We start from the raw sequence: 27,720 nt of genomic DNA, 5'->3' as shown, positions 1-27,720 counted from the left end.
GAGTACTCTATCCGTCAACTTAGGTGGAATTACTACTCTGGATCCACACATCAAGGTTCCTCTGCACACTGACAGCTGCTCTCTTCTCGGCGAGAATGCTGGCAGCAGTGGTTCGCCATGTGCTGGCCATCCCTTCACCGTTAAATCATAGACCCGTGATAGTGTCGGGTCATTCCGTGTTTCCTTTTCTATGTTTGCATTCATCACAGGGAGACATTCGACTATGGTCGAGTGGAATAACTCCATTGGATCCACTGCAAGGTCGTCTTCTTCCACCGTCGGCAACGGTAGGCGTGACAATCCATCAGCATTTCCATGCTGTTTAGTTCCTTTGTACTCGATGTCATATTGGTGTGCCCCTAGGAAAAGGGACCATCTCTGCAGCCGTTGTGCCATCACTATCGGTACACCCTTCTGAGGGTTGAAAATGGAGACAAGAGGTTGATGATCGGTTAGTAGAGTAAATTTTTTGACCGTGCAGATAGTGATTGAACTTCTTCACCCCCCACACTAGGCTGAGGGCCTCTCTGTCAATCTGGGCGTAGTTACGCTCGGCAGAAGTTAACGAGCGTGACGCAAAAGCTATCGGCCTCTCTAAACCATCAAGGAATTTATGTGACAGTACCGCCCCAATGCCGTAGGGAGACGCATCACACACCAGCCTGATTGGCAGTGCTGGGTTGTAGTGAGCCAATACTTCCCTTGAAGTGATTAAGTCCTTACTCTTCTGAAAAACACGCTTACAATCATCGCTCCATTTCCATGCTACCCCCATTCGTAGCAGGGCATTCAGTGGGTGCAAAATTGTCGACAAATTCGGCAAAAACTTATGATAGTTTTTCACCAACCCGAGGAATGACCTCAGTTGCGACACATTTTCAGGCACTGGGGCCTTAACAACCGCTTCAATTTTGTCAGGGGACTTATGTAACCCCTCTTCATCAATCACGTGGCCACAATACGATATCTGTTTCTTAAAAAATTCGCACTTGGGGCGGTTGGCTCGTAGCCCATGTTCCCGTAGTCTAGTGAGCACCTGTTCTAGGTTGTTAAGGTGTTCACTGTCATCTTCACCTGTTACAAGGATGTCGTCCAAGTAACACTGAGTCCCCGGAATCCCTTGCAGGACTTGTTCCATCGCTCTTTGCCATATCGCCGGAGCCGATGCTACTCCGAATACCAATCGATGATACTGGTAAAGACCTTTGTGAGTGTTTATCGTGAGATACTTCCGAGAGGACTCTTCAACCTCCATCTGCAAATATGCTTGTGCTAGGTCAATTTTTGTAAAACGCTTCCCTCCAGACAGTGAGGCGAAGATGTCTTCTATCCTTGGAAGAGGATATTGTACTGTGTGAAGGACAGGGTTCACCGTCACCTTGAAATCCCCACAGATGCGAATCTTCCTTGGCTCTCCAGACTTATTGCTTAACGTTTTCTTCATGACAGGAACGATGGGTGTCGCCCACTCGCTCCAGTCGACCTTAGACAACATGCCCGCCTTCTCCAGCTCTGCCTCGACGGCTGGGCGAATTGCATATGGTACCGGTCTTGCTTTGAAAAACTTGGGAACTGCATTCTCTTCTATTTTTATCGAGGCGGTTACGCCTTTAAGCGTGCCCAGTTCTTGTTGAAATACCTCGTTGGCGTTAGCTAAGATTGTTGACAATCGTCCAGGAGTGACGTCTTCATCTTTTTTACCGTCCACTGTCATTGCATGAATGGAATGCCAATCTAAGTTTATCTTCCTGATCCATTCCCATCCCAATAACGGTGGTCCACCATTTGGCAGTATGTAGAGATACAATTTCCGTATTTTCTTGCCATTGTATTCGACAGGCACCCTTATTTTTCCTCTGGGGTATACTTTTTTGCCCCTTATACGTCTTCAAGATGATGGATGTCTCTCTCAAGGGTATGTGTGAAAATAGCCGCTCGTAGTCTCGTCGATTCATGACGGTTAGCGCTGATCCTGTATCCAATTCCATTTTAACTTGGGACCCTGCTATCATGAGGGTGACCCAAATGGTTCGGTGATCCTCTTTTGCGATTACATTGTGAAGTTTGAGACAGCTTAGTCTCCTGTTTCCGGATTCACTATCGCTCATCTGGTCTTCGGAACTACTGTCCGTCATCTTTTGTACTTTCTTGTACGGTTCCTTAGTAGCCTTTTTGTTGTCGCTGGTCTTCTTCCCAGACCTGCAAACTCGTGCAATGTGTCCAATCTTCCCGCATTGTCTGCATATTTTGTCTTTGGACCAGCAGTCCTTCTGGTCATGGTTAGTTCTGCCGCAGCGATAACATTTTGCAAATCCCCGTGTCATTTCGTGGGTGCTGTATTCCTGTGGTTTTTGTTGAATTTCTGCAGCTCCCCTGGCTGCTGCTTCATATGATACTGCCACGCTGAAAGCCTTATCTAGCGTCAGCTCTTTTTCTGAGAGTAACTTCTTCTGTGTTCCTTCACTCAGGAGTCCACAGACAAATTTGTCCCGTAGGGTATCTGCCAGTCCTGCTCCGAACTGGCAGTGCTTTGATAGCTTGCGTAGTTGCGTAAGATACTCAGCATTGCTCTCATCTTTGTGCTGAGTTCGCCTGTGGAATTTAAATCTTTCTGCTATCAACAGGGTGCAGGGTTTAAGTGTTCCTGTAGGACAGCAACAATTTCATTAAAACTCTTCGCCTTCGGTTTGGCTGGAGTAATCAGGTCCCGCAATAGGCCGTACGTTCTAGCGCCCATTAAGTTTAGCAATATCGATGCCTTTTTCCCCTCCGCTATTTTGTTTGCCTCGAAATATACCTCGACTCTTTCCACATACGTGGTCCAGTCCTCTAATGTATTATCAAAAGCAGTGATACAGCCAGTCTTCGGCATCTTGCAAATCTAAAATGGCGCCTCCCGTGCTTTGCCTTCTTCCCCGATTTAACAAAATGGCGCCTCCTGCGCTTTGCCTTCTTCCCCTCTGTTGTTAGCGCTGCTTCCACGGTTTCTTGCGCGTTAAATATTGATTCTTTTTCTTTTATTATTTTCCCGTCATGGAGCGGACCCTCTGGGACACTTCCCTGCCTCTTCTTAGGTCCGAACGCTGCCCGGCTTCGAAGCACCGGCCGCGCCCTGTGTGCTCCACCCTCTCTCTCTCTCTTTGCTTCCCGACTCGCTGCCCGGCCCCGTTGAAAAGCCACCCGATCGAGCTTCAGCCCGCCGCAGCCCAGGAAGGATCAGAGCACTACCTGCCACCAGCCCGATTAGCTGGGAAACCACAGACCGAGGAACCCAGCCTGGCTGTGGACAGTCTCTCCTGCAAGTTTTCAAACCGATGATTGACGGTCGACGCCCGTTTCCCGAGTTTCTTTGGACTCTTTTTTTTTCTTTCTTCTGGCTCCGACCTTCAACAACGTCGTCTGAGGTGCTGCCGAGTTGCAGGTAAGTTCGTTTCTTACTCGTCGCCAGTGTTAAGTCCGTGAATGATTGAGACACGGACCAGCAGGAGTGAAAACAAACAAGTTTTTACTGGTGGAAGTCAATAGTGAAAACTAAAAAACAGAGGCTCTCTAGCGCCTTTTATACAGGGGTGGTCACTGCCGGTACTGCAGTCTGAGACCAGTTATTCTCTTAAAGGTACATACACAACAGTGGTGAGTGGACAGCCAGAAGAGAGGGAGTTGGGAACTAGAGAGGGTACTGATGAGAGCCAACAAGAGGGGGATAAGGAAGTGATCTGGGATGACCTTGTTGATTGAGATCTTGGAGATGGCGTGGCCTCAATGATAATGTTGAAAGGTCTGGCTATGTATGAGTTGGTGTACAGGAATGCAGACAGGAGAGCAACAAGTCTAAGGAAAGAGAACAGAGAGAGTAGGTACAGGACAGGGAATGAAAAGTAGGAGTTTCTCAGTGCAGAGGTAAAGAACAAAATTCATTCAGCAAAGAAGTTGCTGGAAGACTTGGGAGGATGATAGATAATAAGTCTATTAAAGGAGGGGTTCAGATGAAGTGCTCAAAGGACAATAAGGTGCTGAAGGAAGAGGTAAGATAGGATGTGGATGTCAGGCCCATGTGTCATCATAGTGGTTTGGACAGGGAATAATGGAGCATGTAGCCAGCTGAGGGGAAAAGAGTCATCAGTGATTTTTTTTTATGTGGCAATATTTTGTCCAGGGGTCCAGAATGATTCTTTTTATCTCCCACTAGCTGGGTATCTGACATGTACGCAAGCCCATCACCATGGCTAAAAATGTCTTCTGCTACCATAATTTAGCTGGACGTATGGCCTAACAAGGAATGATTCGCTACTAGATCTAGTAATGGGGAATGAACCACAGCAGATATGAGAAGTAAATGTAGGGAAGCATCTAGACAATAGTAAGCATAATATATGGTTTAAGATAATAATTGAGAAGGACATAAGCATGACAAAAACTCGGATAATAGATTAGAGAAAAGCTGATTTTGAGGGGCTGTGAATAGAACTTGGGAAAATAAAATGGACAACAATATTGGCAAACAATCATATAGAACAGCAATGGGAAACATTTAAAACAGAGCCCAGGAAAAATATATTCCACTAAAAAACAAGAACAAACTAAACACTAATGAGACACCATGGATGAATAAAGACACAAGGGAAATTGAGGGTAAGGAAAGAGGCGTGCACTAAGTACATGGACAGCATGACGAGGGAGAATACGAAGAGTTTAGGAGGGAAGTAAAAAAAACAATTAAGGCAGAGAGGAACTATGAAATTAAGTTATCAAGGAACATAAAACAAAATAGTAAAATATTCTACAGGTAAAAAGGAAAGTCGGGATGGGAATAGGGCCACTAAGGGATAGACAGGATAAAATAACTGGCAGCGATAGCGAAATGACAGAAATATTAAATAATTATTTTGATTCAATATTTACCAGGGAGATGGATCAGGTGGTGATGACATCGGAAGCTGAGATTAGAAATGATATAACCGCACAAAGAGGATAAAACCCCTCGTCTGGATGGATTGCACCCACGTATTTTAAAAGAATCTAGGGAAGAGATATCGGAGGCACTATTACACATACTTAATAATTTGATAGAAAAATTCAAGTTAGAATTCAATTATTGTTGGAGATTTTTTAAATATAAAAATTATTTTTTTTTCTTTTTCTTTGTCTCTTTTATCTCTCAATCCCATCTTTCTTTCACTTTCTGTATATGATTTTATAATGAATTAAATATTCTAATTTATACTTCCTGGTTTAGACTTTGCAAGTCTCAGTGAGGATTCATCAATCTCATTGGTTGAAGAACCACACTCTTGCTTTACCTGCTCACAGACGCCACAGATCCCCTGCAGAGGGTGCCATGCTGAAAATGATCTCTCGGAACTGTAAGTTGCCGCTCAAAAGCCCAGGAAAAGTCTGTGGGCAGCTGTTAGCGTAGTGAACGGTGAACGCTGTTCCTTTGCCGTTGTTGGATTGCAAAAATAGGCCTGTGAATCAAAGCCTGAGTCCTCTAGTCTTTAAATATATTAACCAAAGCTGTAGGGAGGGCTGTAGTACTAGAAACCATTCAAAGGATGTTTAGCTTCACGTATTAGGAAATATATGTAAAATGAACATGTAGCATTTAAGTAGCTGTGAAGCATGATGGGATACTTGACCATCATATTAACCCTCTTAACCAAGTACTATAGAAATAACATATTTACTAGACTCTTAGTCTCTGTCTTTGTTGTTATCAGTGTTACAGAAGCAGTGTTTAATGCAGCTGGCCTTCTGAGAGATAAGGGGAACTGAACTTCATCGGGAGTCGGCCATTTCTATCTCTGCCTCAAACACCTTCAGTAGGCTTTGCGCCCAGTTTTCGCCCAAAGAGGGCTTTTGCGCCACTTGCTGAGCTTTCGCCGATATTCAGCGCTGCGGTAATGGCAGCGTTAGCCAGTAGCGCTGCGCCGCCACCGATGACGTCATCGGTGTGCGCAGTGCCCCGCTACCGCCCCGACCGCTATATTTAGTTGCGGCCGCCTCTTCCGCAGCGGCTGCAAACAGCGATCAGAAAACGGGGCCGTCCTGTAGCGTTAGTGGGGCGAGTTAAGGCGGAGGTGCGGTCGGCCGCTTTTTCGGCGGCCGCCTGCCCGCACCTCCTTCCCCGGCCTCCTCCACACCCCCCCCCCCCCGGCGGCATTGCCGGCTGTTTTCCGGTAGCCCGGCACTTCTCCGTGGTGCCGGGCTCATTTGCCGGCACTAGCGAGCGGCGATCTCGCTGTTGCAGGCACCTCCCCCTTATGAGAGGGAGGAAGGCCTGCAGTACCGCAGCTTGCCGCTCCGCAGCGGGTGGCGCTGCGGCACCTAGCGCGCCGATATTCAGTTTCAGCGCCCCAAGCGGGGGCGCCGAAACCCTTGAATAGCGGCCGCCTTCGAGTTGGGGCGCTGAAACTGAATTTCCGGCGGGCGCAAGTGGCTCCGCGCGCAGCGGTACTTTCTGGGTGCGAGCGAGCTGGCCGCCCCAAACTGAATTTCTAGGCCCTTATCTTTCTTTGTAATGTCTGCTCGCAACCAAAAGCGGACATTGTTTATCATCTCAAGAATTAAGCAACCTTGCTCACAGAAGCTAGAAACTGTTATGCTGTATGTCAGAACACTTCAGGGCGGCTCCCGACATTGAGTGACTAATCACGCCAACCAATAAGGGAGTGACGGTAGTGACGCTGTTTGTATGTGTACGCCTACTTTTGCAACCTAATGGGCGGTACCTATCGAAAGGTATATCAAGGCTTGTAGATTGTATTTCGTTGAGAGGAAAGGTTCGATTCTGGGGAAATCAGCCTCTCTCCCTTGTGCACAAGCTTTTTAGCTATTTACTAATAAAACTATTACTTTATTCTCAATTCCATCTCGGTCTAGAGTTTCTCCGAATTCGAATCTAACACCGTTAACTGCAAAATCCGGGCCATTATGCAAGTGAATGCTTGGTATCCAGGGAGCTGCCTTGATTCTTTCATTTTAAGAAACTTCACTGTTCACAGGTGTCTGGAAGACTAATTGGAAATCAAGGGTAATGATAACAATTTGAATCCCAGAGACGACCACCAGGATTCTGAAGGCAGACTTCAGGTACCTTGATAGCTTTGGGGCAGTGCGCCAGTACAATCCAGCTAAGGGTTTTGCATCATTGTGGTCATGCTGCAGAACTTTGCCCATGCCTTCCATGACTGGTGGGCACTGCAAGACATATAGCTTATAATTGATTACGACAATAATATCCTGATTTAGTTTAACTTTAAGCTCTTTTAGTTTGACTGGATGTTGTGTTAGACTATTTTATTAGTGGTGCTATCAAAAGTGGGTACTTGTGGTATTAATGTCTGTCCGGTGACACTGAGACAATCCAGTGCCATCCATATTGGTCCAATTAAAATAGGCACAACTCTGCCAATCGGGACTGATTGATGAATAACTCAGAGAAAGAAGAGGAAGGTAGCCAAAGCCAGTGGTTTGAGCAGGTAGCCAACACTCAGATTGAGGAAGAGATTGCACAGGGGAACCCTTTCCCAACTACTAGACATTAGTAGGCTTGTAAGGGACATCTTCAGCTAACTAATACCCGTGGCCGCTGCAAAATCAGCCCTCCCTGCATAGTTCCCCTTATAGCTAATCCTTATGATTATTCAGATGCTAACATTCTCCCTGCACAATATTTCCAATTCTGATACATTCTGCAATTGTTTTCACACCTTGCCACAAATCAATCTGGACTTACCTTTAGTACAAACCACAGAAAAATGTGTGCTATCCTCCTGATTTTTGTCAATGTACATGCAGTTTCATAATGCTGAAACTGCATGTCCTTTCAAAATCTAGCCTCCAACTTCACCTGGTGCTCTCTCAGTGGTAAGAGATGCAGAAATGGCTGGCTGAGTAGCAGAAGACATTGGGGACTAAGGTAGCCCTCATCTCGGCATATGTGGCCTTAGGGGGACCTGCTGCATCTCATCTATTGTTGTGAGGTCAGCATGGCTGTGGCTATTTTATGTCATGTGCAGACATCTAAGGAATCTGGCAAGAGGGCAGATACATGGTACTTTCCTAAAAGACAATATCATCATACATTACATAGTATTTACAGCATGGTAATAGGACATTCGGCTCAACATGTCCATGCCAGTGTTTATGCTCCAGACGAGCCAACTCCATACATGCATGCCATTGGTAGTGGGCTTTGGCTCTGCTTGGGCACTGATCATTGGGGAAGCAGAGTGAGTTGCACTTTTCAGATCATTGTAGCACTTAAAAGCCGTTTCCTTTTTACCTCCTCAAAAAAAAAGGTTAGTCAATGAGGGTAGCATGTTTGATGTAGTCTGCATGGATTTTAGCAAGGCTTTTGACAAGGTCCCACATGGCAGACTGGGATCCAAGCGAAAATGGCAAGTTGGATCCAAAATTGGCTCAGTGGCAGGAAGCAAAGGGTAATGGTCGACGGATGTGTTTGTGACTGGAAGGCTGTTTCCATTGGGGTTCCGCAGGGCTCAGTACTAGGTCCCTTGCGTTTTGTGGTATATTTCAATGATTTAGACTTCAATGTAGGGGGCATGATTAAGAAGTTTGCAGATGATACAAAAATTGGCCATGTGGTTGACGGGATGAAAGCTGTTGAATGCAGGAAGACATCAATAAACTGGTCAGATGGGCAGAAAAGTGACAAATGGAATTCAATCCGAAGAAATGTGAGGTAATGCATTTGGGGAGGGCTAACAAGGCAAGGGAACACACAATAAATGGTAGGATACTGAAAAGTGTAGAGGAACAGAGGGACCTTGGAGTGCATGTCCTTGAAGGTAGCAGGACAGGTGGTTAAGAAGGCGTACGGGATACTTTATTAGCCTAGGCGTAGAATATAAGAGCAGGGAGGTTTTGCTTGAGCTGTATAAAACACTAAGTCACAGCTAGAGTACTGCGTGCAGTTCTGGTCACCACATTAAAGGAAAGATATAATTGCACTAGAGAGCGTATACCAGAGGAGATTTACGAGGATGTTGCCAAGACTGGAGAATTTTAGCTATGAGGAAAGATTGGATAGGCTGGGGTTGTTTTCTTTGGAACAGAGGAGGCTGAGGGGAGACTTGATTGAGGTGTATAAAACTATGAGGGGGCTAGATAGAGTGGATAGGAAGGACCTATTTCCCTTAGCAGAGGTCAATAACCAGGGGTCATAGATTTAAAGTAATTGGTAGAAGGATTAGTAGGGAGTTGAGAATGGTTTTCACCCAGTGTGTGGTGGGTGGGTCTGGAACTCAGTGCCTGAAAGGGTGGTAGAGGCAGAAACCCTCATCACATTTAAAAATACTTGGATATGCACTTGAAGTGCTGCAACCTACAAGGCTACGAACCAAGAGCTGGAAAGTAGAATTAGGCTGTATAGCTCTTTTTTGGCTGGCACAGACACGATGGGCCAAATAGCCTCCTTCTGTGCCATAAATTTCTATGATTCTATGAAAGATGGCCCTCTCCACTCTGACATCTGTGGCAGTAGTCATAGCTATCCATACCAGCAACTACAACTGTGCTTAGGTCCTATTTTTGGGGTGGGTGGGGGGCTGCTTTGCAACCAATCATTCAGGAATTGTCATGTGCTCCAGGGTTGACTGCATGGCTGTACACACATCAGTAATGGTGCTGCAGATACAGTTAATGGACTCCTCCAGCTGGATTACATTCTAGAATGCCAGCTCCAATGTCTAAACACACGTTTGACTCTCTGCAAGTATCCTTTTTTTTTTAAATGCCAGACCCCTGAAATCTGGGTCCCAAGGTTCCTCAGCTGAGGGCCAATGTCTCCTCATCTTCCATCTCCAGCACTTCTAGCCAATCATGATCAGTGCATTACATTGTGCACTGTCCTCAACCTCAATGGGTAAGGAGCGAGTAAATGGTTGTGTACATGAAGAGGGATTGGGTGATCCAGAAGCAGAGGACCAGGTTCCACTCAGTGTTCTACCTCAGCTTGTTGCTGTAGCACATCTCTGATGACAGATAAAGGAGAGAGATTAACATGGGTAAATGAGCTGCAATTTCAGAGCCAGAGCCAAGATGAGGAGAATTGTTTTTAGGCAGCAAGTTCTTATAATCGGGAATGCACTGCCTGAAAGAGCGGTCAAATGTAAGAAGTCGCACAACACCAGGATATAGTCCAACAGTTTTATTTGAAATCACAAGCTTTCGGAGCGCTGCTCCTTCGTCAGGTGAAGTGGAGAGATGCCTATAGACACAGATTATATAGTCAGAGAATAATGCCAGATGATTACAGGTAATCTTTCTAACTGCCATTTATCACACCTCGGCAGAGAGATAATCCCAGCAATCAAAGGTGTGAATGGTGTCCAAACAGGTCAGTCAAGAAAACATTACATCAAAGAACAATGAGTTGGGGCCACTTCCCCGGAGCGGAGAAACTACGCCATGTTCTTCGCAGCCTTCAACATGTCATCGATGACGACGAACACCTCGCTAAGGCCATCCCCATGCCTCCACTACTCGCCTTCAAACAGCCGCCTAACCTCAAACAGACCATTGATCGCAGCAAATTACCTAGCTTTCAGGAGAACAGCGACCACGACACCACACAACCCTGCCATGGCAACCTCTGCAAGACATGCCAGATCATCAACACAGATACCATCATCACACGTGAGGACACCGCCCACCAGGTACATGGTACATACTCATGTGACTCGGCCAGCGTTGTCTACCTCATACGTTGCAGGAAAGGATGCCCCGGAGCATGGTACATCGGCGAGACCATGCAGACACTGTGACAATGGAAGAATGGTCACCGCGCAACAATCGCCAGGCAGGAGTGTTCCCTCCCAGTCGGGGAACACTTCAGCAGTCAAGGACATTCAGCCTCCGATCTTCGGGTAAGCATTCTCCAAGGCGGCCTTCGAGACACACGACAACGCAAAATCGTAGAGCAGAAACTGATAGCCAAGTTCTGCACTCATGAGGATGGCCTCAACCGGGATCCTGGGTACATGTCGTGCTACATGTAACCCCACCTGACGTAGGGTCATCCAGACTCGAGTCGTCGTTGGCTTGTTCTCTCTACACCGATGCGGCCGGACCTGCTGTGATTTCCAGCAAAGAAAATGTTTTTTGTCTGTTTTTTGTTTTTCATACAGACCCCAGCATCTGCCACATTTTACCCCTTGTGACCCCACCTCATTGTTCTTTGATGTAACGTTTTCCTGACTGACCTGTTTGGACACCATTCACACCTTTGATTGCTGGGATTATCTCTCTGCCGAGGTGTGATAAATGGCAGTTAGAAAGATTACCTGTAATCATCTGGCATTATTCTCTGACTATATAATCTGTGTCTATAGGCATCTCTCCACTTCACCTGATGAAGGAGCAGCACTCCGAAAGCTTGTGATTTCAAATAAAACTGTTGGACTATAACCTGGTGTTGTGTGACTTCTTATATTTATCCACCCCAGTCCAACACTGGCATCTCCACACCATGGCTACTATCGACACCACAAACTGCCAGCTCAAAGCGGAGAGGATCTCCAAGAAGATCGCGCATATCGACACAGACATCAAGTTTCTACAGAGATGCAAGAAAGCAGACAAGATCCCGAAAGGACTACAGATCACGAACCCACTCAAGTCGACCTACAACACAGACTACGCTGAGAGACTCTGCTGTCGTACCTCTCGCACTCCTCAACCATCTCGTACACCAGCTCTACAGTAGACGCCACAACCTCGAAACCGAGATAGAGTCCATTTTCTCAGCCTGTGCTCAGGACACAGCAGACCAGCTACGAGGCACCGCCAAACAGACGAGGCAACGGAACTACACTGCCTACATGCACACCAAGAACAGGAAGCTTGAGAAACTTGGCATCACCACCAGCAGCAACCAAGCCTACCACGGTTGAAACCACAGGGAAGTCCATCGTCAACTTGTCCGACCGCACCCTTCAACCAGATGAAATTGAAGTTCTCAGCTGAGGGTTCAATTTCTGCCCACCACCAAAATGGACCCCATCGGTCTCGCGGCAGACAGAGGAATTCTTCCACAAATCCCAAGATGTCAGCAGCGAACCCAATGAGACAACCAATGATCCGGAACAGCAGACAGAGGGATCCGCAGTGCAGCAACCGAAGAAGAAAGAGTCAAATTGGACCCCTCCGGAGGGTCGCTGCCCTAAGCTTGACATGTATGCTCAAGCTGTCAGGAGATGCATCAACGCCAGATTCATCAGCCGCACTCACAAGACAGTCCAGAATGTCACCCGAGCACAATGCAACGCCATCCACGCTCTCAAGACCAACCGCAACATCGTCATCAAACCAGCAGACAAAGGAGGAGCCATCGTCATACAGAACAGAACGGACTATTGCAAAGAAGCATACCGACAACTGGACTACCAGGAACACTACAGACAGTTACCCGCAGATCTGACCAAAGAACATACCCGCCAACTCAACAGACTGATCAAGACCTTCGATCCAGACCTTCAAAGCATCCTACGTGCTCTCATCCCACGTACTCCCTGCGTGGGAGACTTCTACTGCCTTCCAAAGATACACAAAGCCAACACACCCGGACATCCTATCGTATCAGGCAACGGAACCCTGTGTGAGAACCTCTCTGGATCCGTCGAGGGCATCCTGAAACCCATCGTACAGGGAACCCCCAGCTTCTGTCGTGACACTACAGACTTCTTACAGAAACTCAGCACCCACGGACCAGTTGAACCAGGAACGCTCCTCGCCATGATGGACCTCTCGGCACTCTACACCAGTATCCCCCACGATGATGGCATCGCTGCGACAGCCCATTACTCAACACCAACAACAGCCAATCTCCAGACGCCATCCTACAACTCATCCGCTTCATCCTTGACCACAATGTCTTCACCTTCGACAACCAGTTCTTTACCCAAACACACGGGACAGCCATGGGGACCAAATTCGCACCCCAATACGCCAACATCTTCATGCACAAGTTCGAGCAAGACTTCTTCACTGCACAGGACCTCCAACCAACGCTATACACCAGATACATCGACGACATTTTCTTCCTATGGACCCACGGCGAAGAATCACTGAAAAGACTACATGATAACATCAACAAGTTCCATCCCACCATTAAACTCACCATGGACTACTCCTCAGAATCGGTTTCATTCTTGGACACACGAATCTCCATCAAAGACGGACACCTCAGCACTTCACTCTACCGCAAGCCCACAGACAACCTCAGGATGCTCCACTTCTCCAGCTTCCACCCTAACCACGTTAAAGAAGCCACCCCCTATGGACAAGCCCTGCGAATACACAGGATCTGCTCAGACGAGGAGGAACGTGATGGACACCTACAGATGCTGAAAGACGCCCTCGTAAGAACGGGATATGGCGCTCGACTCGTCGATCGACAGTTCCGATGGGCCACAGCAAAAAATCGCATAGGCCTCCTCAGAAGACAAACACGGAACACAACCAACAGAGTACCCTTCGTTGTCCAGTACTTCCCCGGAGCGGAGAAACTACACCATGTTCTTCGCAGCCTTCAACATGTCATCGATGATGATGAACACCTCACTAAGGCCATCCCCACGCCTCCACTACTCACCTTCAAACAGCCGCCTAACCTCAAACAGACCATCGTTCGCAGCAAATTACCCAGCTTTCAGGAGAACAGCGACCACGACACCACACAACCCTGCCATGGCAACCTCTGCAAGACATGCCAGATCATCAACACAGATACCATCATCACACGTGAGGACACCAGGTACATAGTACATACTCATGTGACTCGGCCAACATTGTCTACCTTATACATTGCAGGAGAGGATGCCCCGGAGCATGGTACATCGGCGAGACCATGCAGACACTACGACAACGGATGAACGGACACCGCGCAACAATCGCCAGGCAGGAGTGTTCCCTCCCAGTTGGGGAACACTTCAGCAGTCAAGGACATTCAGCCTCCGATCTTCGGGTAAGCATTCTCCAAGGCGGCCTTCGAGACACACGACAACGCAAAATCATAGAGCAGAAACTGATAGCCAAGTTCCGCACTCATGAGGATGGCCTCAATCGGGATCTTGGGTTCATGTCACGCTACATGTAACCCCACCTGACGTAGGGTCATCCAGACTCGAGTCGTCATTCGCTTGTTCTCTCTACACAGAAGTGGCCGGACCTGCTGTGATTTCCAGCAAAGAAAATGTTTTTTGTTTTTCATACAGACCCCAGCATCTGCAACATTTTACCCCTTGTGACCCCACCTCATTGTTCTTTGATGTAATGTTTTCCTGACTGACCTGTTTGGACACCTTCACACCTTTGATTGCTGGGATTATCTCTCTGCCGAGGTGTGATAAATGGCAATTAGAAAGATTACCTGTAATCATCTGGCATTATTCTCTGACTATATAATCTGTGCCTATAGGCATCTCTCCACTTCACCTGACGAAGGAGCAGCACTCCGAAAGCTTGTGATTTCAAATAAAACTGTTGGACTATAACCTGGTGTTGTGTGACTTCTTACATTTGTCCACCCCAGTCCAACACCGGCATCTCCACACCATGAAAGAGTGGTGGAAGCAGATTCAATAATTGTTGTGTCTGTACCTTTCTACCTAGACACAATTTAGGACTCAGAACTCAGAGATTCAAACATGAAGTGCTTTATTCAAAAAGAAGGTTCTGGAGAGAGTACCGAACAAAGAGAGCTAAAGCTTAATGAAGAGAACAACCCCAACCATTTATCTGCTGTAACAGCGCCACCGCAGGTGGGAGGAGAACACCCAATATATAACATATTCCTCCCCTCTTAAATGAAAGGTCCACATTATTCCTCAACAGGTAAGTTACTTTCAATGCACTCAACTAACCAAGGGTTGAGGTAGACTGCCTCAAACCCTGACTTTACCCTGGGGTTTATTCTGCCCCAGTCTTGTGGGTAAGTCACTAAGCCTACAGATCCCAGCGTCTTGGAGGCTGCCGCTCTCTGACAGGATACTGGCGGTCATCGCTGGCTTCCACAGCAGTAGGCATTGACACAGGCATAGATTGAGGAGGTGCCTGTTGTAATGATCAGTAACATGTCATTCTAGAATGGTACACTAGGTGGAGCTGTATGTTCAGTAGTGGGCTACCCACAAGGCAGTAGTCAAGATGGATGCCTGTACACTAGTCCACATGGCTGAATAAATGACTAGCTCAAGCTAGCTGTTCATAATGAAAATGTCTATTTATTTATGAACATAACACCTGTGTCAGTCGAAAGTCAGGAGTTTGCACAGGTGGAACAGTCTCTTTGACTTCCTGTGTTGGAGAAGAGCACTGTGGCAAAGGATGCTGGTTTGCGGTATCATCCGGAAACAGTTCAGGCCAACCAGCCGTTGGAGCCTCTGTGGCTGTCTCTGCTCCTAGCAACAGTTGATCTGTGTGTCTTCTCCAGACGACGTCCTCAGCAGTCTCAACCGTGTAAGACACAGGGCCCGTCTGTGCGATTACCGTAGCAGGAATCCATTTCGGTCCAGTGTTGTAGTTTCGAGCTAGGACGTGCTCTCCAGGATGAAACCATCTCTCCTTGGCTCTCTTCTCTCTCCTTTCAACTTGAGCTTGTTGTTGACAATGGACAACGTGCTCTGCCCTTGGAGGTTTGAGTAAGTCAAAACTTGTCCGCAACTGCCTCTTCATCATGAGCGAAGTGGGGGAAGTTTTGGTTGTGGCATGTGGCTCGTTCCTGTAGGACAACAGGAAGCTGTTCAGACATTGGTGGATTGAGCCCTGACCTTGCGATGCCTTCAAGGCGTGCTTCAAAGTTTGCACGAACCTTTCTGCCAGGCCGTTAGTAGAGGGATGATAGGGCGCAGACCTGATGTGTTGGACACCATTCACATACATAGATACATAGATACATAGAAGATAGGAGCAGGAGTAGGCCATTCGGCCCTTCGTGCCTGCTCCGCCATTCGATGAGATCATGGCTGATCCTTTAATTCAGTATCCCGTCCCCGCCTTCTCTCCGTAACCCTTAACCCCTTTTGCCCGTAGAAATATATCTAATTCCCTCTTAAATATATTTAATGAGCTGGCGTACACTGCCCTCTGTGGCAATGAGTTCCACAGGTTCACCACTCTCTGAGTGAAGAAATTCCCCCTCATCTCTGTCCTAAATGGTTTAGCCCTTATCCTTAAATTATGTCCTCTAGTTCTGTTCTCACCCGCCAAGGGAAACATTCCTTCTGCATCCAGTCTGTCTAGACCTGTCAGAATTTTATACACTTCTATGAGGTCCCCTCTCAATCTTCTAAACTCCAGTGTGTACATCCCTAAACTACATAGTCTCTCCTCATAGGTCATTCCCGCCATTCCTGGTATCAGCCTGGTGAATCGCCGCTGCACCCCCTCCATGGCAAGAACATCCTTCCTCAGATGAGGCGACCAAAACTGTACACAGTACTCGAGGTGTGGTCTCACCAGTGCCCTGTACAGCTGCAGCAAGGTATCCCTGTTCCTGTATTCTAACCCTTTTGCTATGAAGGCCAGCATACCGTTTGCCTTCTTGACCGCCTGTTGCACCTGCATGCTCGCCTTCAGTGACTGGTGTACAAGAACACCCAGGTCTCTCTGTACTTCCCCCTCTCCCAATCTATTGCCATTTAAATAATAATTTGCCCTCCCGTTCCTGCACCCAAGGTGGATAACTTCGCACTTGTCCACATTATAGTGCATCTGCCATTTATCCGCCCAATCGCCCAGTCTGTCCAAATCGCTCTGGAGCTTCCTGGTCTCTTCCTCTGAGCCCACCCCCCCTCCTAGTTTAGTGTCGTCTGCAAATTTGGAAATGCTGCATCCGACTCCCTGATCCAGGTCATTAATGTAAATTGTGAACAGCTGGGGGCCCAGGACAGATCCCTGTGGTACCCCACTTGTTACTGCCTGCCATTCAGAAAATGAGCCGTTTATTCCAACTCTCTGTTTTCTATCTGACAGCCAGTTCCCTATCCACGCCAAAACTTTCCCCTTTATCCCATGAGCCTCAATTTTCCATGCTAATCTTTTATGTGGGACCTTATCGAAGGCCTTTTGGAAGTCCAGGTACACCACATCTACTGGCTCTCCCCCATCTATTCTACCAGTTACTCCCTCAAAAAATTCCAATAGATTAGTCAAGCACGATTTACCCTTTGTAAATCCATGTTGACTCTGTCCTATCCTGTCCCCATTTGCTAAGTGCTCCGCTATTTCATCCTTAATGATGGACTCCAGCATTTTGCCCACAACTGATGTAAGGCTTACAGGTCTGTAATTACCTGCTTTTTCCCTACCCCCCTTTTTGAATAGTGGGGTAACGTTAGCTACCCTCCAATCCATCGGCACTGTTCCCGAGTCTAATGAATTCTGAAAAATCATCCTTAGTGCATCCGCTATCTCTAGGGCCACCTCCTTCAGTACCCTAGGATGCATGTTATCAGGCCCTGGGGATTTGTCCACCTTCAATCCCTTTAGCTTCCTTAACACCATATCCTTAGAGATATTGATTTGCGTCAGTTCCTCCTTTGCCAATGTCCCTATTTTTCCCGATATCCCAGGGAGGTTTTTTGTGTCTTCCTTCGTAAAGACTGACCCAAAGTATGCATTTAGTTGATCTGCCATTTCCTTATTTCCCATTATATATTCCCCCGTATCTGACTGCAATGGACCAACTTTGGTTTTCACCAGTCTTTTCCTTTTGATATATTTATGCAGGAAGGTTGCAAACTCCTGTGATACAAATTGTGGACCGTTGTCACTTACGAGTTGTTCTGGTGAGCCATAACGGCTGAACATCTCACCAAGTTTCTCAATTGTTTTCTCTGCCGTGGTAGACCTCATCACAGCGACCTCCGGCCACTTGCTACGAGCGTCCACAACCATCATAAACATCTTCTCTTCGAAAGGACCGGCGAAGTCCACATGTACTCGCTGCCACACTTCTGCAGGCCAATCCCAGGGGTGTAGGGTTGCCAGCTGTGGAACACTCCGGACCCTTTGACATGGGGAACATGTTTTGGCTTTCTCCTCAATATTTCCATTGAGACCTGGCCACCAGAAGTAGCTTCTTGCCATTTCCTTCATCCGAACCATCCCACTGTGGCCTGTATGAAGTTGTTGCAGTATAGGTTCCCTCAGAGGTGGCGAAATGATGACACGGCGTCCCCAAAGAAGACAACCTGCCTGGACGGAGAGCTCATTTCTTTTTGAAACGTAAGGTTTCAAACTAGGAGAATCTCCTATAGCTCTCCCTCGAATGACATTGTCCATTACCTCAGACAGGACTGGATCGTTGCGGGTGTACCTTCGCACCTGAACTGCAGTGACAGGTGCTCCCTCCACTTGTCTAAAGTAGAAGATGTCTATCTGATGAGGCTCTGGGGGAGTAACAGGCAAGGGCAGCCTCGAGAGACTGTCTGCGTTGCCGTGCAAGTCTGATTTGTGATATTTGATGTCGTATGTGTGTCCTGACAACAGTAAAGCCCACCTTTGCATCCTGCTTGCAGCAAGAGATGGAATTCCGGTGTGGGGCCCGAAGATTGAAGTCAATGGACGGTGGTCTGTCAGGAGTGTGAACCTTCTCCCAAACAGGTACTGATGAAATTTTCAAATTCCAAAAACCATTCCCAAGGCCTCGTGCTCAATCTGTGCACAGTTATTCTCGGCCTTGTTCAAGGTGCGTGATGCGAAGGCGATAGGTTTCTCTTCACCAAAAGGCATGATGTGGGATATGACTGCTCCCACACCATATGGTAATGCATCACATGCTAGCTGCACGGGTAGCTTTGGGTCGAAGTGTGTCAGGACCTCCGACTTCAGCAATGCTTTCTTTGCTTGGGCGAAAGCTTCGTTGCACAGTTCAGTCCATTTCCATGTTTTGCCTTGACATAGCAGCTGATGTAATGGCTTCAGCAATGTTGCTAAGTCTGGAATAAACTTCCCATAGTAGTTAAGTAGCCCCAGAAATGAACGTAACTGGCTCACATTCTGGGGTGCGGGGGCCTCCACGATCGCCTTGACCTTTGACGGCGCCTTATGCAGGCAAGTAGCATCAATCACATGCCCCAGGTACTCGACTGAAGACTGAAAGAATTCACATTTGTCTTTACGAACTCTGAGTTCATACTCTTTCAGTCGCTGTAGTGTCACATCCAAGTTCAGAAGATGATCTTCCTCATTTGTCCCAGTGACAAGGATGTCATCCAGGTAGCACTGGACTCCTGGCAGTCCACTCAAAATCTGATCCATTGCCCTTTGGAATAGAGCAGGGGCCGACGTAATTCCAAACGGAAGGCGGCAGTACCTGTATAGCCCCTTGTGTGTCACAATTGTCAGCAGCTCCTTTGATTTGTCATTGACATGCCTTTGTAGATAAGCCTGGCATAAGTCTATTTTGCTGAACTTTTGCCCTCCGGCCAGGCCCGTAAAAAGATCACCAATGAGGGGAAGAGGGTACTGTTCCGCAGACAGCACCAGTTTAATAGTCACTTTAAAATCCCCGCAGATTTGAACAGATCCATCCTTTTTTAGGACAGGGACAATGGGTGTGGCCCATTTGCTCATGCTCACAGGCTCCAGGACTCCATTCTCGACTAAGGCCTCCAAGTTAGCCTCAACTTTTGGCCTAATTGCATAGGGTACAGGTCGGGCTTTGTGAAACTTCGGCTTGCTGTCAGGTTTAATGTCCAGTCTCACGCTGATCTTTTTCATGCTCCCAAGTTCACCATTGAAGAGTTCTGCATGTTTGTTTAAAACTGCAGTCAGACCTGACTCCCCTTTTGACATCATGCGGACTGCAAGTCAGTCCAGCATGATTTTCTCTAGCCATGCACGTCCCAGTAGAGATGGGTAATTTCCCTTTACCACATATAGTGGCAGTTTCGCAGTCTGTCCGTTCAATTTAACGGTCACCTCAATGGCGCCTCTCATGGCCACGGGTTCGCCGGTATACATCTTTAGCACAATGTTTGTTGGCTGAAGGGTAAGATGCTTTAGCATTTTGTTGCAGACAGTGTCTGAAACAAGGGACACAGCCGCGCCTGTGTCCATCTTCATCCGCACTGATTGTCCCTCCACCAGTGGCGACACCCAGTAGCCATTTGGACCACTTGCAACCATCAGTATGTGCACCTCTTCCTCCTCAGAGGTGTCGCTCCCCTGTTTTGCTTGTTCCATCAAACTGCACTGAATGAACACTCTTTTTGTTCTCTTGTCCAAATACAGACATTTTGCTTTCATGCTTCCCAGCTCTGTCTGTTCTTTTTTTTACCTCTACAGGCACGTTCAATGTAACCTTTTTTTCCACAATTTCGGCATTCCAGCTCCGTACACCAGCAGTCATTAGCGTGATGGCCCATTTTCCCACAACAGTAACATGTGCCGTTCCGCGCACCTTTAGGCTCAGACGACACCTTGTGAACTCTCCCTGTTGAACTCAACGGGTGAGCCTCCTTTTCCGCCATCTCCATGGAGACACTAACTTCAATGGCCTTTTCAAGAGCAAGGTTGTCCTCAGTAAGAAGGCGCTGCTGTGTGGCTGTACTTAGCAGACCACACACAAGTCTGTCTCTAATGGTGTCATTCAGCACCACCTCGAACTCGCAGTGTTCTGACAACCTTTTTAAAGCAGCAATAAACATCGTCACTGATTCCCCCTCCTCTTGATTCCGTTTGTGAAATCTAAATCTCTCAGCAATAACCAGAGGTTTTGGTGAAAAATGTGCTCCAAGAATTTCCACTAGTTGTTTATATGTTTTAGTTCCTGGCTTATCTGGCTGTACAAGGCTGCAAAGTAAATTGAATGTCTTTGCCCCATTATACTCAAAAAGGTAGGCACGACCTTTTCATTTGCCACCGCATTCGCCAAAACAAAATAAGCGCTCCATTGCTCCACATTTTCATCAAAATCACCGATGTTTCCTAATATAGTAGCCATCTCACGTTTCAAATTTTATTTTCTGTTTACTCACTGCACCCGTAATGTTAATGTGATACTGCAATCTCTGTTCCGAGTGTTTTGTAGTCGAAAACAAGAAAGTTCCCACAACGCAGATTCATCTGATCCTCGTCGCCACTTTGTTGTGTCTGTACCTTTCTACCTAGACACAATTTAGGACTCAGAACTCAGAGATTCAAACATGAAGTGCTTTATTCAAAAAGAAGGTTCTGGAGAGAGTACCGAACAAAGAGCGCTAAAGCTTAACCAAGAGAACAACCCCAACCATTTATCTGCTGTGACAGCGCCACTGCGGGTGGGAGGAGAACACCCAATACATAACAATCATAACTTTCAAAAGGGAATTGGATAAATACTTGAAGGAGATAAATTTGCAGGGTTATAGGAAAGAGCAGGGGAATGGGAATAATTAGATAGCTCTTTCAAAGAGCTGGTACAGGCCCAATGGACCAAGTGGCCTCTTTCTGTGCTGTATCAATCTATGATTCTAAGGTACCAGCTTAAGCATTCATAATGTATTGTGATGACAAATTTGATTTGTGCCCAAGGAACTGAAGAGACGTATACCTGCCCAAGACTACCAGAACTTCCTTTTTGTAAGTGGTGAGATGCCTCGGTTTTGGAGCAAGTACATATCTCATGAGTCTTTCACTGTTCCTTTCATGTCAGGAATGGAACTGAGTGAGCTGTCAGCATTTTGGTCCTCTGTGTGCTGCTCGCAAGGTGCACCCATGTTTACAATTCTGGGACCTTAAAGAAGGACCCACAACATTTGCATAAAAGATTTCACAATGCATTGTGGGGTGTTAATTGGCCCCTGGTAGCAGCACTATCAGCTGGGACTCGAGAATGGGCCAGTGGAGGCACAGAGGGAAATGGGCAGGTAGAAGCCCCAATGTGCAGCATGGCAAAGCAGGTACATAATGGCAGCTGTGGCTGACACAAGGAGTGACCAGGTAGCGACACCAGCAGACAGGATAGTGGAACGACTTGTAGTAGCACTAACAGATGGAACGCAGAAGCAGGTGAGGTCAGTGCAATGCAGAAAGCTCAGATCATGCTTGAACATTTAAATCTAGTATCACTGGAGTGCAAAGTGTCAATGAATAAAGTGACAATATCGTATTTTAAAAATTTGGATAGGTGTATAATGGGCAGCTGATCCGATATTGCCCATTTTGCACTCTTGCCCAAAGTCAAAATTACCCCAAAGATGTTTTCGTATTAGTAATTAAATTATTTGCAGCTGTTTAACAACTTTTTAAATTGTTTGTTTGTTACTGAAGGTGTTTTGACTTAAACAGGAAATTGGTTACTGCAGTTAGATATGTTCATTTTCTATTTGTGGTCAGGACAATTTTTTTTAAGGATCATCCTTATTCTTTACAACTGGTAAGAGTCTATCTACACACACAATCCAGTTTAACACGTCCTAGCTATTTTTAATTTTGTTTTATTTAGCAAATAAATGTGTTAGAATTCTATAGATTTTTTAATCTGTTTTGGTTTCGACCTGCTACAGGAAAAGGAGAGCTGATCTTAGTGATTATAAACTAGCCACAGGAAATGGCTGCAGATGAGCTTTGATGAGATCACTATTTTTAGCATCTGGTTTAGTACATTTACTGGGCTAGATTTTCTTGGGCAGTTTTCTTTGTTGAAACTGAACTTCTGTCCAACACTGTGACCCCATTACATTTGAATATTATAGGTGGGCTCCCAGCACTCTTTACACCCTCTATTAGGAGCTTGTTTCTTTGATTCTGAGGGGAGGGGATAATCTGGTCCTTTTGTTGTGAATTCTGTTTGAACATCGATTTACAATATGGACTTTTTTGATTTCTTGGATTGCTTCACATGTCTTGCTACATATATAACCAGCCAATAATGAATTGACACTAGGCTGCCTGCAGTCCATAGTAAAAATAAGTTAGTCTCATGCTGATATTCCGGGGCCATGCTTCTGCAGTTAAACAACAATAGATTGTATAAAAACCAAGAACTTAGTAAAGTGACAGCAGCCAATTAAGCACAAAGTTAGGTTTAGTTTCATTAATTTCATAAGTAAGAAAGTTGTGATACAGTATAGAATTGCATATGGAATTACATAGCATGTAAAGCACAAAAACAGGCCATTGGCCCAATTGGTCCATGCCAGTGTTTGTACTTCACACGAGCCTCTGGCCATTCTACTTCATCTCAACCCATCAACACATTTCTTTTTCTGTCATGTGTTTATCTAGCTTTCCCTTAAATACCTGTGTAAAACTCTATGCAAGCATCAATGTACCCATTAAGCTGCGTGGCCGCGCAGCGGTCTGGACGTTCCATGCAGGCCGCTTGCCGGCTTTTAAATGAAGAAAACCGCGCATGCGTGATAATTTGAATGGGACGCGCAGTCCGGATAAGGGGCCGCGCAGCCAAAAAAAAAATTAGCGGGAATATTGGCAAACATAATGTTGGATTTCACCAACATAAATCAATAAATATTCATAGAAAATTAGAGATCTGGTATATTGTGACTAGTTTATTCCTAAACTATGCCTTTATGTGACAGTTACTAGGCGATTATTTTATCAATCTGGAACTCTGGAAAGGAACAAAATACTATACACCTTTTAATTTAAAGAGTGGCATAATTTAGCAGTTTGTTGCAGGATATTGTTGCTTTAAAATCATAGAAAAGCTGACATGGAGTAAAACATCTCCACTTGAATTTTTCAAGCATTGGTTTTGTTCATTCATTTATAATGCTTGTTGGGGAAAAAAAGCTGAGTTTTTACTTCTGTTTCATCCACCACCGTGAGTGTAAAATTGAAGGTAGACATGACTAAAATAGAGAGGAAAAGCAGTTACATAATTTTCTTCCATTATTACTCACAGCCCAAAATGGGTCCAATGAGAGAAGACAATTTAAAGGCTTATTGTGAAGAGCTTCTTCAATGCCGTTGTTAAGAAACGTGGGCCTAAAAATTTGTTGATGCTACGCCTGTTTTACAGGTGCTAAACAGGCTCCTCAGCATCTAATTTGGCAAGCAGCATGCGTGCGCATATTCCACGCTGGTAGTGCGCCAAGCACCATATTGACAAAGGCACCAGTATAGGCATCCAGGGCCCGTAACTGAAACAAGCGTATAGCCCCTTTCCAAAATTGGGCTGCCCTGAATGTAGCCAACGGCGGGCTGGCTGTGTCCACAATAACCAGGTCTACATGTGGCCTAATCAGCGGTCCTTAAAGGCTGCCACCAAAAAAGGTATGTTTTAAAAAAAGATACTTAACTAATGTGGAGATGGGAGGAGCAGGCGTGCCGACCCCCGCTCAGCCCCTTCCCGATCGCTTCACTCCCTCCCCCACCCTCCGACTTTCAGGACATACCTGAGGGCAGTTGCCAGGGAGGCAGCTGGGCCAACTTTGTCCTTGTTGAACCGGTGAGCTCCCTCTGGTGTCTGCAGCTCGCCGGAAGTATGCGCGAGGTCCGAAGCCCAATTTCGGGTGAGGCTCGGTCCTGCGGCTTTTGGCATAAATTAGGCAGCCTGTTTCCGGCCTGAAAAATGGGCTGCAATGAGTTTCCACCCCGTGTAGTTCTTGTCTGGGGTATATCTATTATGTGACATCACAATTGAAATTGTCACACGCGCAAATTTTATGTCAGGCTGCACCTGGTTTTCATTTTTTATGAATATGATAATTGGGCCATAAATTTTGTTGCACAGGTAGGGAAATTACCAATGAACAAGCCGGAAGGAGGTTTGAAAACTACTAATTTAGAAACAGTTGTCAGCAAATAGCTACCAAGCAAGGAGAAGGGGACCCAATGAAATTACTCAGAATATTTGTTGAAAATCTTTTCAGAGGTCATGTTTCCTGAAGTAGTCAACTACACATAGGTAAAAAGTACAATTCATAACATACCAAACATAAACCATTTAAATAATTTCAAAACATATTTTAACTTATTCATAAAATTGTCAAATCCTATTGAAAATGCTTTAGCTAAGTTTTGCTTTCCAAGTTGTAAAAACTCTCAACAGCCTGGAGCTTGAATTTTTGTTTGGCAGCCACTGTCTCTCCTCTTGGTGTGGCCTTAGCATTATCATGAGCAACACTACAAAAGATGTGCCATTTTGCAAAAAGCTGCCTAATCCCATGCACAGTCATTCCCACTGGGCTGCTACCCTACCTGCTTGCCCAGAGTCTTCTATTTCCCTTCCTGCATGGTTTTCATAGGGCCAGGAGTAGGCCATTCAGTCCCTTGAGCCTGATCTCTACCTCAACTCCATTTACCTGCCTTAGCACCAGATCCCTTGATATCCTCACCTAACAAAAATCTATCGATCGTAGTCTTGAAAGTTCCAATTGTCCCAGCATCCACAGCTCTTTTGGGCTGCAAATTCCAGATTTCCACCACCCTTTGTGTGAAAAAATGCTTCCTGGTTTCTCTCCTAAATTGCCTAGTTCTAATTTTAAGACTAGGTCTCCTCATTCTTAACACCTCCATCAGAGAAAATAGTTTCATTGTATCTAACCGCTCTCTCTCCCCCTCCTCCCCCGATGCTCCTCTGGCCCATCTGGCTGGCTTGGGTGGGAATCAGAGCTTTGAAATGCTCATCAGGCCCTGCCTTTAAATCCGGCAGGGCCTGTGGGAAACCTGTTCTCCTGGGTTTCCCGACCACTTTCTAGCTACCCACTCCCCGCTCCCAACCTGCCTTCAGAATAAAATTCCGGCCCATTTTTCTCAAAAGGAACGTTCTTGTGTGGTTGGCAATACTGAGAGAACTTCATCAGCACCAGCTCCATCTTGTTGCTGTCTCCAACCACAGCCCAGACCGTCCACATAGAGTAGACTTCACGTGCTCCTTCAACGATCACTGTGAGAAGTGTCACTACCTGCACTCGTTCCGACTCCTGGTCAAGCTTCGTCGCAAGAGTGTCGTTTTCCCAGGCTCACTCGAAACTCTTCCACTTTTCTCCAGCAGTCCTGTCGTAGATTCCGAGAGCCAGAGGTGGTAGAACAACATATCCTGATGCCATCGTGCACACACTTTAGTTTGCACGTAACTTTTAAAACCGTGTAGGCTACCGATATGTCCACCAAAATAGTGAAAGCCACTGTAAGCTGCCACCGTGTGTCGATACCTCTTTAAATAGTAGGCGGAGCCATGCGTTGTTAGAAAGAGTATGAATGTTTTATCAAGCATAAGTGAACTTACAGAAGTTGCAGGAGCGCCATGTGTTTGCTGCTTCACTGGACCACACACACACAGGAGTGAGAGAACAATAGATTGTGATGATGACTCAGACATCACGCACGCACAGCAAACGTGAGCTCCGTGTCATACCAGTCCTTTAACTATATAGTCCTTTTTGATCAGCTGTAAATTAGCTTTCCCTCTAACAAAGCCTGTATAGCAAACAGCCGTAAATTAGACTGCTTGACCTTGACTTCCCCTTAGCACCTATACAGTTGTCAATCACAGCTCAGCAATTCATCCCTAGATTAATCTTTATCTGAAAAATTCCAGAAAAGAAACCGTTTGCCTACAGTGGCTCTTTTTTTTTAATGAAAAGATCGGTTCAATTTCAGTTTAATTAACCAAAGTGTCAAAAGCCCAGTCCAGTTTCTCAACCAATTTCAGATGGTTTGCATCTTGATAGCAAAACAAGTAATAATGTAGGCAAGAGTTTTTTCCCCTTTCAAGCCACTCTGGTTTGTTATTATTGTATTATTAAATTCATAACTGTATACAGTTACACTTCTGAACATTTTAACCCCTTCACCCCTAAATAAATTAGATCGTAAATAAATCAAAATTCAGATGTGTTGTTTTATTCCTCCCCACAAGTACTAAACAGGAACTGGAAAGATTTCTGACCAGCTTCTTCAAAACATGTCTCCAGATTACATCTCTAATTTCCGGAGGTTTTCTATCATAACAGCTGCTAATCAAATACAGGACTTCATTGTCTGTTAACTAGATAAAGGGTGAGTTTGTGGATAAACAGCTGTTGGTGCTGTGCAGCTGGAAGAGTTCAGCAGCTTTTGAAAGCCCAGTGAGCCACCAACCAACTGATAGCTTCTGCCTAAAATCATACACCACCAACTGCTTGATCCTCGGAGGTGTATTATATCTGCAGCGTATTTTAAAACCAGCTTCTAAAAGAAATTACTTTATGTACTTTTGTATCTGATTTTAGGAAAAAATATATTTTTTGTTGCAATGCAGTAGAATTCAGAGATATATCGCATGGTTAGTGGCGGTATTGGTACGTTGTTCATTGGCCACACAGCTTCTGATTCTCCATCATGCTCGCTGTGGCGTATCTTGCTTAGAAAGACAGAAAAATATAGAGTAAATTATAAACAGTTGGTGGTGCGATAGACAATGAAAGTTACAGTGTACCTCGCCCATCTCGCCATTGCAGAAAAATCTGGGTCAATGTTTCAGATGCTTGGACCACGGAGGGGCAGCTTACAGTGTGCCATGAGAAAGTTGGACAGTTTCAAAGCATATAGCTGCATAATATTGTCATGGGTGAAGGCCCCGCAATACAGTTCAGTAAGAGGCAGCAGGAAAACATGGATGACCAGGTGGCTGGTGGTGAGCAGCATGTAACAGCAGCTGACCAGTGTGGGAGATATGTACATAAGATACAGTAGTTGTTGACTGCTTCTTCTCTCAGTCCCAATTAGCCTTGTAATTTTTGACACTGTGGCCTAGAATCCAAA

General features: G+C 46.0%; 1 long non-coding RNA gene across 2 annotated transcripts in view; it reads right to left on the bottom strand.

The window, feature by feature from the left end:
* Positions 1 to 26,239, bottom strand: part of LOC147122719 (uncharacterized) — a 118,302-nt gene extending 92,063 nt beyond the window's left edge. For both annotated transcript variants that reach the window (XR_015081470.1, XR_015081468.1), the window contains exons 1-2: positions 25,881 to 26,239; positions 4,903 to 5,019 (exon numbers count right to left, since the gene is read on the bottom strand). This is a non-coding gene — a long non-coding RNA (uncharacterized LOC147122719). The remainder of the gene's footprint in view (positions 1 to 4,902; positions 5,020 to 25,880) is intronic.
* Positions 26,240 to 27,720: the final 1,481 nt, after the last annotated feature.

The sequence above is a fragment of the Somniosus microcephalus genome, chromosome 2 (genome assembly GCF_052327205.1).
Source record: "Somniosus microcephalus isolate GS21.2 chromosome 2, FLI_Smic_1.0, whole genome shotgun sequence".
In the NCBI taxonomy this organism is placed as follows: domain Eukaryota; kingdom Metazoa; phylum Chordata; class Chondrichthyes; order Squaliformes; family Somniosidae; genus Somniosus; species Somniosus microcephalus.
The sequence above is the reverse complement of the archived record's forward strand: the minus strand, read 5'-3'. Positions and strand labels throughout refer to the sequence as shown.